The sequence below is a fragment of the Manis javanica genome, chromosome 8, assembly GCF_040802235.1.
Source record: "Manis javanica isolate MJ-LG chromosome 8, MJ_LKY, whole genome shotgun sequence".
In the NCBI taxonomy this organism is placed as follows: domain Eukaryota; kingdom Metazoa; phylum Chordata; class Mammalia; order Pholidota; family Manidae; genus Manis; species Manis javanica.
Window position 1 is genome coordinate 55,655,483 of NC_133163.1, and position 12,985 is coordinate 55,668,467.

Below are 12,985 nucleotides of genomic sequence, written 5' to 3' on the forward strand. Positions count from 1 at the left end.
TTCTTCATATCGTATCTTAGTTCATTTTCTGGGTAGCCAAATTAGGCTTTGATCCTCTGTATAAACACAAACAGACCCTTTGCCCACACTTTGATATGCCCTTTATACCACTGTGTAGAACTCATTGGAAATCACCACACAGGAACTGCTTTTTTTTTTTAAAGAGAAAGGAATATTATTAGAAAAGTGAACCTCCATAGCTGATCATCTGACACCCTTTAAGTGATCAAAATTAAGGATATTTAAAGAATGCATTAATCATGGATTTACAGTTAGTTTTATTCTATCAAGGAGTAATCCCCCTTCTATTTCTTTCTTTTTTTAAACTTTAATCTACACTAGGCTCTCCCCTATACCAGGACCCCCCTATAAACCCGTTTACAGTCACTGTCCATCAGCATAGCAAAATGTTGTAGAATCACTACTTGTCTTCTCTGTGTTGTACAGCCCTCCCCTCTCTCCCACCCCCCCATACATGCTAATCTTAATATCCCTCTACTTCTTCCCCCACCTTATCCCTCCCTACTCACCCATCCTCCCCAGTCCCTTTCCCTTTAGTACTTGTTAGTCAATTCTTGGATTCTGTGATTCCGCTGCTGTTTTGTTCCTTCAGTTTTTTCTTTGTTCTTATACTCCACAGATGAGTGAAATCATTTGATATTTTTCTTTCTCTGCTTGGCTTATTTCACTGAGCATAATACCCTCCAGGTCCGTCCATGTTGCTGCAAATGGTAGGATTTGCCCTCTTCTTACGGCTGTGTAGTATTCCATTGTGTATATGAATGGATATCTTATTTATCAATTCATCTACCGATGGATGTTTAGGTTGCTTCCAAATCTTGGCTATTGTAAATAGTGCTCTGATAAACATAGGGGTGCATCTGTCTTTCTCAAACTTATTGCTGCATTCTTAGGGTAAATTCCTAGGAGTGGAATTCCTGGATCAAATGGTATTTCTATTTTGAGCATTTCGATGAACCTACATACTGCTTTCCACAATGGTTGAACTAATTTACATTCCCACCAGCAGTGTAGGAGGGTTTCCCTTTCTCCACAGCCTTGCCAACATTTGCTGTTGTTTGTCTTTTGGATGGCAGCCATCCCTACTGGTGTGAGGAGATACCTCATTGTAGTTTTAATTTGCATTTCTTTGTTAATTAGTGATGTGGAGCATTTTTCATGTGTCTGTTGGCGATGTGTATTTCTTTTTTGGAGAACTGTCTGTTCTGTTCCTCTGCACATTTTTTAATTCGGTTATTTGTTTTTGTTTGTTGAGGCATGTGAACTCTTTATATATTCTGGACGTCAATCCTTTATCGGATCTGTCATTTACAAATATATTCTCCCATGCTGTAGGGTTCCTTTTTGTTCTATTAATGGTGTCTTTTGAGATACAGAAGTTTTCCAGCTTAATATAGTCCCACTTGTTCATTTTTGCTGTTGTTTTTCTTGCCCGGGGAGATATATTCACGAAGAGGTCGCTCATGCTTATGTCTAAGAGGTTTTTACCTATGTTTTCTTCCATGAGTTTAATGGTTTCATGACTTACATTCATGTCTTTGATCCATTTTGAGTTTACTTTTGTACATGGGGTTAGTCAATGGTCCAGTTTCATTCTCTTACATGTAGCTGTCCAGTTTTGCCAACACCATCTGTTGAAGAGACTGTCATTCGCCATTGTATGTCCATGGTACCTATATCAAATATTAATTGACCATATATGTCTGGGTTAATGTCTGGAGTCTCTAGTCTGTTCCACTGGTCTGCGGCTCTGTTCTTGTGCCAGTACCAAATTGTCTTGATTACTATGGCTTTGTAGTAGAGCTTGAAGTTGGAGAGTGAGATCCCTCCTACTTTATTCTTCTTTCTCAGGATTGCTTTGGCTATTCAGGGTCTTTGGTGTTTCCATATGAAGTTTTGAATTATTTGTTCCAGTTCATTGAAAAATGTTGCTGGTAATTTGATAGGGATTGCATCAAATCTCTTTATTGCTTTGGGCAGGATGGCCATTTTGATTATATTGATTCTTCCTAGCCACGACATTGGGATGAGTTTCCTTTTGTTAGTGTCCCCTTTAATTTCTTTTTAGAGTCACTTGTATTTTTCAGAGTATAGGTCATTCACTTCTTTTGTTAGATTTTTTCCTAGGTATTTTATTCTTTTTGATGCAATTGTGAATGGAATTGTTTTCCTGATTTCTTTTTCTATTGGTTCATTGTTAGTGTATAGGAAAGCCACAGATTTCTGTGTTAATTTTGTATCCTGCAACTTTGCTGTTTTCTGATATCAGTTCTAGTAGTTTTGGGGTGGTGTCTTTAGGGTTTTTTTATGTACAATATCATGTCATCTGCAAATAGTGACAGTTGACTTCCTCTTTACCAATCTGGATTCCTTTTATTTCTTTGTTTTGTCTGATTGCCATGGCTAGAACTTCCAGTACTATGTTAAATAGCAGTGGGGAGAGTGGGCATCCCTGTCTAGTTCCCGATCTCAGAGGAAATGCTTTCAGTTTCTCGCTGTTCAGTATAATGATGGCTGTGGGTTTATGATATATGGGCTTTATTATGTTGAGGTACTTGCCCTCTATTCCCATTTTGTTGAGAGTTTTTATCATGAATGGATGTTGAATTTTGTCAAACGCTTTTTCAGCATCTATGGAGATGATCATGTGGTTTTTGTCTTTCTTTTTGTTGATGTGGTGGATGATGTTGATGGATTTTCGAGTGTTGTACCATCCTTGCATCCCTGGGATGAATCCCACTTGGTCATGGTGTATGATCCTTCTGATATACTTTTGAATTTGGTTTGCTAATATTTTATTAGGTATTTTGTATCTACATTCATCAGGGATATTGGTCTGTAATTTTCTTTTTTGGTGGGGTCTTTGCCTAGTTTTGATATTAGGGTGATATTGGCTTCATACAGTGAGTTTGGGAGTATTCCCTCCTCTTCTATTTTTTGAAAATCTTTAAGGAGAATGGGTATTATGTCTTCTCTGTGTGTCTGATAAAATTCCGAGGTAAATCTGTCCGGTTCCAGGGATTTTGCTCTTGGGTAGTTTTTTGATTACCGTTTCAATTTCTTTGCTTGTAATTGGATTGTTTAACTTTTGTGTTTCTTCGTTGGTCAGTCTTGGAAGGTTGTATTTTTCTAGGAAGTTGTCCATTTCTTCTAGGTTTTCCAGCTTGTTGGCATATATGTTTTCATAGTCATCTTTGATAATTCTTTGTATTTCTGTGGAGGCTGTCATTATTTTTTCGTTCTCATTTCTGATTCTGTTGATTTGTGTTGATTCTCTTTTTCTCCTAATAAGTTTGGCTAGAGGCTTATCTATTTTGTTTATTTTCTCAAAGAACCAGCTCTTGGTTTTGGTGATTTTTGCTATTGTTTTATTCTTCTCAATTTTGTTTATTTCTTCTCTGATGTTTATTATGTCCCTCCTTCTGCTGACTTTACGCCTCATTTGTTCTTTTTCCAGTTTCAATAATTGTGATGTTAGACTATTCATTTGGGATTGTTCTTCCTTCTTCAAGTGTGCCTGGATCGCTATATACTTTCCTCTTCAGACTGCTTTTGCTGCGTCTCACAGAAGTTGGGGCTTTGTGTTGTTGTTGTCATTTGTTTCTATATATTCCTTGATCTCTATTTTAATTTTTTCATTGTTCCTTTGATTATTTAGGAGTATGTTGTTAAGCCTCCAAGTGTTTGTGAACCTTTTTGTTTTCTTTGTAGAATTATTTCTACTTTTATACCTTTGTGGTCTGAAAAATTGGTTGGTAGCATTTCACTATTTTGAATTTACTGAGGCTCTTTTTGTGGCTAGTATGTGGTCTACTCTGGAGAATGTTCCATGTGCACTTGAGAAGAATGTATATCCTGTTGCTTTTGGATGTAGAGTTCTATAGATGTCTATTACGTCCATCTGCTCTACTGTGTTGTTTAGTGCTTCTGTGTCCTTATTTTCTGCCCGGTGGATCTATCCTTTGGGGTGAGTGGTGTGTTGAACTCTCCTAAAATGAAAGCATTGCACTCTATTTCCCCCTTTTGTTCTGTTAGTATTTGTTTCACATATGCTTGTGCTCCTGTGTTGGGTGCATATATATTTAGAATGATTATATCCTCTTGTTGGACTGAGCCCTTTATCATTATATAGTGTCCTTCTTTATCTCTTGTTACTTCCTTTGTTTTGAAGTATATTTTGTCTGATAATAATTAGTACTGCAACCCTTGCTTTCTTCTTGCTGTTGTTTACCTGAAATGTGTTTTTCCATCCCTTGACTTTTAGTCTGTACATCTCTTTGCGTTTGAGGTGAGTTTTTTGTAAGCAGCATATTGATGTGTCTTGCTTTTTTATCCATTCTATTACTCTGTGTCTTTTGATTGGTGCATTAAGTCCATTTACATTTAGGGTGACTATTGAAAGATATGTACTTATTGTCATTGCAGGCTTTAAATTCATGGTTACCAAAGTTTCAAGGTTAACCTCTTTAGTATCTTACCGCCTAACTTAGCTCACTTATTGAGCTGTTATATACACTGCCTGGAGATTCTTGTCTTCTCTCCCTTCTTATTCCTCCTCCTCCATTCTTTATATGTTGGGTTTTTGTTCTGTGCTCTATCTAGGAGTGCTCCCATCTAGAGCAGTCCCTGTAAGATGCCCTGTAGAGGTGGTTTGTGGGAGGAAAATTCCCACAACTTTTGCTTGTTTGAAATTGTTTAATCCCTCCTTCATATTTGAATGATAATCATGCTGGATACAATATCCTTGGTTCAAGGCCCTTCTGTTTCATTGCATTAAATATATCTTGCCATTCTCTTCTGGCCTGTAGGGTTTCTGTCAAGAAGTCTGTTGTTAGCCTGATGAGTTTTCCTTATAGGTGACCTTTCTCTCTCTAGCTGCCTTTAATACTCTTGTCCTTGATCTTTTAATTATTATGTGTCTTGGTGTTATCCTCCTTGGACCCTTTCTGTTGGGGGATCTATGTATTTCCCTAGTCTGTTCGATTATTTCCTCCCCCAGTTTGGGGAAGTTTTTAGCAATTATTTCTTCCAAGAGACTTTCTGTCCGTTTTCCTCTCTCTTCTTCTCATACCCCTATAATACGGATATTGTTCCTTTTTGTATTGGTCACACAGTTCTCTTAATATTGTTTCATTCCTGGAGATCCTTTTATCTCTCTCTATGTCAGCTTCTATGCATTCCTGTTCTCTGTTTTCAATTCCATTGATGGCCTCTTGCATCTTATCCATTCTGCTTATAAATTCTTCCAGAGTTTGTTTCATTTCTGTAATCTCCTTTCTGGCATCTGTGATCTCCCTCAGGACTTCATCCCATTTCTCTTGCATGTTTCTCTGCATCTTTGTCAGCATGTTTATGATTTTTATTTTGATTTCTTTGTCACGAAGACTGGTTAGGTCTGTCTCCTTCTCTGGTGTTTCTGTGATCTTGCTTTCCCTATAATTTTGTCTTTTCATGGTGATATTAATAGTTTGCAGAGCTGGGACTAGTGACGGCTGGAAGAACTTCCCTTCTTGTTGGTTTGTGGCCTTTGTCCCCTGGGAGAATAGCAACCTCTAGTGGCTTGTGCTGGGTAGCTTAATGCAGACAGTGATTCTGCTTCCTGCCTGGCTCCTGTGGAGTTTATCTCCTCTGTTGCTGTGGGCGTGGCCTGGCTCAGGCTGCTCCTCCAAAGTGGAGGATTTTCATTGGAAGGGGCGTGGCCGAGAGGCTATTTATCTCCATAAGGGTCCTCCATCCTCCTTGAAGCCCAGGGGATTAGAGTGCCCAGAGATCCCCGGATTCCCTACCTCTGGACTAAGTGTCCCTCCCTGCCCCTTTAAGACTTCTAAAAAGCACCCGCCAAAACAAAACAACGACCACAAAAAAAAAAAAGTGGCCACTCGTTTTTCTTTGTTCTCTGGCGCCAGCCTTGGGCACCCGCCCACAGGTCTTGCTGCCCTGTTTCCCTAGTATCGTGGTCCTTGTCCCTTTAAGACTTCCAAAAAGCACTCACCACCACCACCACAACAACAACAACAAAAAATGGCCACTCACTTTTCTTTTGTCCTCCAGCGCCAGCCTGTGGTACCCGCTCACCATTCTTGCTGCCCTGTTTCCCTAGTATTCACCGCCCCGTGCATGCACTGTGCCTGTGCTCTGGTCCGGATGGCTGGGGCTGGGTGTTCAGCAGTCCTGTGCTCCCTCTCCCTCCCCACTCTGACTCCTCTCCTCCCGCCAGGAGCTGGGGGGAGGGGCTCTCGGCACGCGCCAGGCTGGGGTTTGTATCTTACACCCTTTGCGAGGCGCTGGGTTCTCGCAGGTGTGGATGTGGTCTGGATGTTGTCCTGTGTCGTCTGGTCTTTATTCTAGGAAGAGTTGTCTTTGTTATATTTTCATAGATATATGTAGTTTTGGGAGATTTCCACTGCTCTACTCATGCCACCATCTTGGCTCCGCCCCCTCTTTAACCATATTTTTAAATGTCTGGTTTTCTCAAAATCACTTGTGAGAAAATAATAGTTATAATTAACAATCTTCATGTGTATGCATATTGTTATTTTTATAACATACTTACATGTTATAATATAGTCATTGTTTTAAAAAAAGCACATTTTATTATAAAGGAAATACTTTTATTATAGAAATATAAACTGTTATAACTTTAATATAATTTTATGTTAATATAATATATACACTAGGAATAAAACTGATCATAAAATTTATGATTTAATTTCAGTAAATTAATATTAGATTATTTAGAGAGTCACAAATTTTTTATAAAAATTTGTCTTTCTGGGATCACAGGAAGATGGTGGCATGAGTAGTTCAGAGGAAATCTCCTCCCCAAAATAGATATATTTAGGAAAATACAATGAATACAACTATTCCTAAAAGAGACACCAGTGGATGCAGTACAACATCCAGGATACATCTACATCTGTGAGATCTTCATCTGTGAGATGTACATCTACATCTCATCATAACACAAAGGGGGTAAGATACAAGCCATGGCCAGGTGGGACCAGAATGCTCCCACACCCCAAAACCCAGTGGGAAGTGAGGAGTCAGAACAGGGAGAGAATGAAAGCCCAGGACTGCTAAACAACCAGCTCTAGAAATCTGCACCCAGAATGCAGACACAAGGTGCATGGGGTGCTGGATATTAGAGAAACAGAAAAGCAAAACCTGTGGGCAGGTCCCCGCAACCGGCGCCCCTGAGACAAAAGAAAAGCGAGTGCTTTCTGCAAGTCTTAAAGGGACAGGGACCCCATAGCTGGACAAAGTTGTCACAGTACACATAGACAGCAGCTGGGAATCTCGGGGAAACTTAGGCACCCTAAACCCTAGGGAGGTAGTGCAGCTCTGAAGCCCCTCACAGGACTAAGCAGCCTGCCAGTCATTCCTCCAACTGGCGCAGACCCCGACACACCGGCCCAGCAGCAGGAGAGTGGCAGCGCATGCCAGGGATGGCAGCACTGGAAGGGACTGAGAGAAAATCCGTGAGCCAATGGCACCAGAGGAGACCAGGAGAGGCTTGTGTGAATGATGCACAGCAGCGCAACTGAACAGCCCAGGTGCAGCTCATGCACACCAGCAGCAGGGGAGCCAGAGGAGCCCAGTAGAGGCCCGCGCACATCTGCAGTGGAGCCAGAGGGAGCAGGTGTGCTCCCAGGAGCCAACCAGAATCCCAGCCCATGGCACAGCTGCCTGGAGTAGACCCAAAAGCCGCTGCTGGCACAGAGCTGCCCAGCATGGCCACCGCTAGCACAGAGGAGCGAACCTGCTGTGCCTACCACTCTCTGCAGGGCTCTGCACTACTCTGACAGACACTCCGCCCACAGCAGCTTAGGGGACTAACCTGGTAGCTGCACCAGGAGTGTGGGTAACCATCACAGGTAGCGGAGAAGGGCAAGGCATCCAGAAAGCAGTAAAGGACTTTCTTCTCCCAGCTGGCACATCCACAACCTGCCTACAGCCACTGCTATCACCATGAAAAGGCAAAAAAATCTGGTCCAGTCTAAGATAGTTACACCTGAGAAAGGATCTGCAGAGGCAGACCTAACCAGTCTCCCTGAAAAACAATTCAAAATAAAAATCATGAACATGCTGAGAGAGCTGTAGAGAAATATGCAAGAGCTAAGGGATGAAGACTGGAGGGAGATTACAGACATCCAGAGGGAGATTACAGAAGTGAATCAAACTCCAGAAGGATTTATAAGCAGAATGGATGAGATGCAAGAGGCCATTGATGGAATAGAAACCAGAGAACAGGAACGCATAGAAGCTGATGCAGAGAGAGGTAAAAGGAACTCCCGGAATGAAACAATATTAAGAGAACTGTGTGACCAATCCAAAAGGAACAATATCCACATTATAGGGGTACCAGAGGAAGAAGAGAGAGAAAAAGGGATAGAAAGTGTCTTTGAAGAAATAATTGTTGAGAACTTCCCCAAACTCGGGGAGGAAATACTTGCTCAGACTACAGAGGCATACAGAACTCCAAAGAGACGAGATCCAAAGAGGACAACACCAAGACACATAATAATTAAAATGGCAAAGATCAAGGACAAGAACAGAGTATTAAAGGCAGCCAGAGAGACAAAAAAGGTCACCTACAAAGGCAAACCCATCAGGTTATCATCAGACTTCTCAACAGAAACCTTACAGGCTAGAAGAGAATGGCATGATATATTTAATGCCATGAAACAGTAGGTCCTTAAACCAAGGATACTGTATCCAGCACGATTATCATTTAAATATTAAGGAGGGATTAAACAATTCCCAGACAAGCAAAAGTTGAGGGAATTTGCCTTCCACAAACCACCTCTACAGGGCATCTTAGAGGGACTACTCTACATGGGAGCACTCCTAAAAAGAGCACAGAACAAAACACCCAACATATGAAGAATGGAGAAGGAGGAAAAAGAAGGGAGAGAAATAATCATTAGACTGTGTTTATAACAGCTCAATAAGCAAGTGAGGTCAGACAGTAAAGTAATAAACAAGCTAACCTTGAACCTTTGGTAACCACAAATCTGAAGCCTGCAATGGCAATAAGTACAAATCTTTCAATAATCACCCTAAATGTAAATGGATTGAATGCACCAATCAAAAGACACAGAGTAACAGAATGGATAAAAAAGCAAGACTCACTTCAAACCCAAAGACATGCACAGATTAAAAGTCAAGGATGGAGAAAGATAAATCATTCAAACAACAGAGAGAAAAAGTAGATGTTTCAATACTAGATTCAAACAAAATAGACTTCAAAATAAAGAAAGTAACAAGAGATAAAGAAGGACATTACACAATGATAAAGGGCTCAGTCCAACAAGAGGATATAACCATTATAAACATATATGCACCCAATACAGGAGCACCAACATATGTGAAACAAATACTAACAGAGCTAAAGGAGGAAATAGAATGCAATGCATTCATTTTGGGAAACTTTAACACACCACTCAACCCCAAGGACAGATCCACCAGACAGAAAATAAGTAAGGACACAGAGGCACTGAACAACACACTAGAACAGATGGACTTAATAGACATCTATAGAACTCTACATCCAAAAGCAACAGGATACACATTCTTCTCAAGTGCACATGGAACATTCACCAGAATAGACCACATAATAGGCCACAAAAAGAACCTAAGGAAATTCCAAAAGATTGAAATTCTACCAACCAACATTTCAGACCACAAAGGGATAAAACTAGAAATAAATTGTACGAAGAAAGCAAAAAAGCTCACAAACAAATGGAGGCTTAACAACATGCTCCTAAATAATCAGTGGATCAATAACCAAATTAAAATGGAGATCCAGCAATATATGGAAATAAATGACAACAACTACACAAAGCCCCAAATTCTGTGGGACGCAGCAAAAGCAGTCATAAGAGGAAAGTATATAGCAATCAAGGCATACTTAAAGAAGGAAAACAATCCCAAATGAATGGTCTAATGTCACAATTATCAAAATTGGAAAAAGAAGAACAAATGAGGACTAAGGTTAGCAGAAGAAGGGACAAAATAAAGATCAGAGAAGAAATTAATAAAACTGAGAATAAAACAATAGCAAAAATCAATGAAACCAGGAGCTGGTTCTTTGAGAAAATAACAAATATAGATAAGCCTCTAGCCAGACTTATTAAGAGGAAAAGAGAGTCAACACACATCAACAGAATTAGAAATGAGAAAGGAAAAATCACGACGGACCCAATAGTAATACAAAGAATTATTAGAGAATACTATGGAAACCTATATGCTAACAAGCTGGAAAACCTAGGAGAAATGGACAACTTCCTAGAAAAATACATCCTTCCAAGACTGACCCAGAAAGAAACAGAAAATGTAAACAGACCAATTACCAGCAACAATATTGAAGCGGTAATCAAAAAACTACCCAAGAACAAAACCTCCAGGCCAGATGGATTTACCTCAGAATTTTATCAGATATACAGAGGGGACATAATACCCATTCTCCTTAAAGTTTTCCAAAAAATAGAAGAGGAGGGAATACTCTCAAACTCACTCTTTAAAGCCAACATCACCCTAATACCAAAACCAGGCAAAGACCCCACCGAAAAAGAAAACTACAGACCAATATCCCTGATGAACGTAGATGCAAAAATACTCAACAAAAGATTAGCAAACTGAATTCAAAAATACATCAAGAGGATCATACACCATGACCAAATGGGATTCATCCCAGAGATGCAAGGATAGTACAACATTCGAAAATCCATTAACATCATCCACCACATCAACAAAAAGAAGGCCAAAACCACAAGATCATCTCCGTAGATGCTGAAAAAGCATTCAACAAAATTCAACATCCATTCATGATAAAAACTCTCAACAAAATGGTCATAGAGGGCAAGTACCTCAACATAATAAAGGCCATATATGATAAACTCACAGCTAACATCATACTGAACAGCGAGAGGCTGAAAGCTTTTCCTCTGAGATCGGGAATGAGACAGGATGCCCACTCTCCCCACTATTATTCAACGTGGTACTGTAGGTCCTAGCTATGGCAATCAGACAGAACAAAGAAATATAAGGAATCCAGATTGGTAAAGAAGAAGTCAAATTGTCACTATTTGCAGATGACATGATATTGTACATAAAAAACCCTAAAGACTCCACTCTGAAACTACTAGAACTAATATCGGAATTCAGCAAGTAGCAGGATACAAAATTAACACACAGAAATCTGTAGCTTTCCTATACACTAACAATGAACTACTAGAAAGAGAAATCAGGAAAAAAATTCCAATAACAATAGCATCAAAAACAATAAAATACCTACGAATAAACCTAATCAAGGAAGTGAATGACCTATATGCTGAAAACTACAAGACACTCTTAAGAGAAATTAAAGAGGTCACTAAAAAATGGAAACTCATCCCAGGCTCCTGGCTAGGAAGAAATAATATCATCAAAATGGCCATCCTGCCCAAAGCAATAAACAGATTCGATGCAATCCCTATCAAATTACCAAGAGCATTCTTCAATGAACTGGAACAAATAGTTCAAAAATTTGTATGGAACCGTCAAAGAACCTGAATAGCCAATGCAATCCTGAGAAGGAAGAATGAAGTGTAGGGGATCTTGCTCCCCAACTTCAAGCTCTACTACAAAGCCACAGTAATCAAGACAATTTGGTACTGGCACAAGAATAGAGCCACAGACCAGTGGAACAGAATAGAGACTCCAGACATTAACCCAAACATATATGGCCAATTAATATTTGATAAAAGAGCCATGGACATACAATGGGGAAATGACAGTCTCTACAACAGATGGTGCTGGAAAAACTGGACAGCTACCTGTAAGAGAATGAAACTGGATCACTGTCTAACCCCATACACAAAAGTAAATTCCAAATGTATCAAAGAGATGAATGTAAGTTATGAAACCATAAAACTCTTAGAAAAAATGATTGGCAAAAATCTCATGGACGTAAACATGAGTGACTTCTTCATGAACATATCTCCCTGGGCAAGGGAAACAAAGGCAAAAATGCACAAGTGGGACTATATCAAGTTAAAAGTTTTCTGTACAGCAAAGGTCGTCATCAATAGAACAAAAATGTTTTCCTACAGTGTGGTAGAACATATTCATAAATGATGATCCAAATAAGGATTGACATCCAAAATATATAAAGAGCTCACATGCCTCAACAAACAAAAAGCAAATAATCCAATTAAAAAATGGGCAGAGGAGCTGAACAGACAGAAATCCAGATGGCCAACAGGCACATGAAAAGATGCTGCACATCACTAATTGTCAGAGAAATGCAAATTAAAACCACAATGAGATATCACCTCACACCAGTAAGGATCACCATCATTGGAAAGACAAACAAAAATGAATGTTGATTAGGTTGTGTAGAAAGGGGACCCCTCCTACACTTCTGGTGGGAATGTAAATTAGTTCAGCCATTGTGGAAAGAAGTATGGAGTTTCCTCAGAATGCTCAAAATAGAAATACCATTTGACCCAGGAATTCCACTTCTAAGAATTTACCCTAAGAATGCAGCACTCCAGCTTGAAAAAAGACAGATGCACCCCTATGTTTATTGCAGCACTATTTATAATATTCAAGATATGGAAGCAACCTAAATGTCCATCAGTAGATGAATGGATAAAAAAGAAGTGGTACATATACACAATGGAATATTATGCAGGCATAAGAAAAAAACAGATCCTGTCATTCGCAACAACATGGATGGTGCTAGAGGGTATTGTGCTCAGTGAAATAAGCCTGGCCGAGAAAGGCAAGTACCAAATGATTTCACTCACATGTGGAGTATAAGAACAAAGGAAAACTGAAGAAACAAAACAGCAGCAGAATCACAGAACTCAAGAATGGACTAATAGTTACCAAAGGGAAAGGGACTGGGGAGGATGGGAGGGAAGGGAAGGACAAGGGTGGGGAAAAAGAAAGAGGGCATTACGATTAGCATGTATATTGT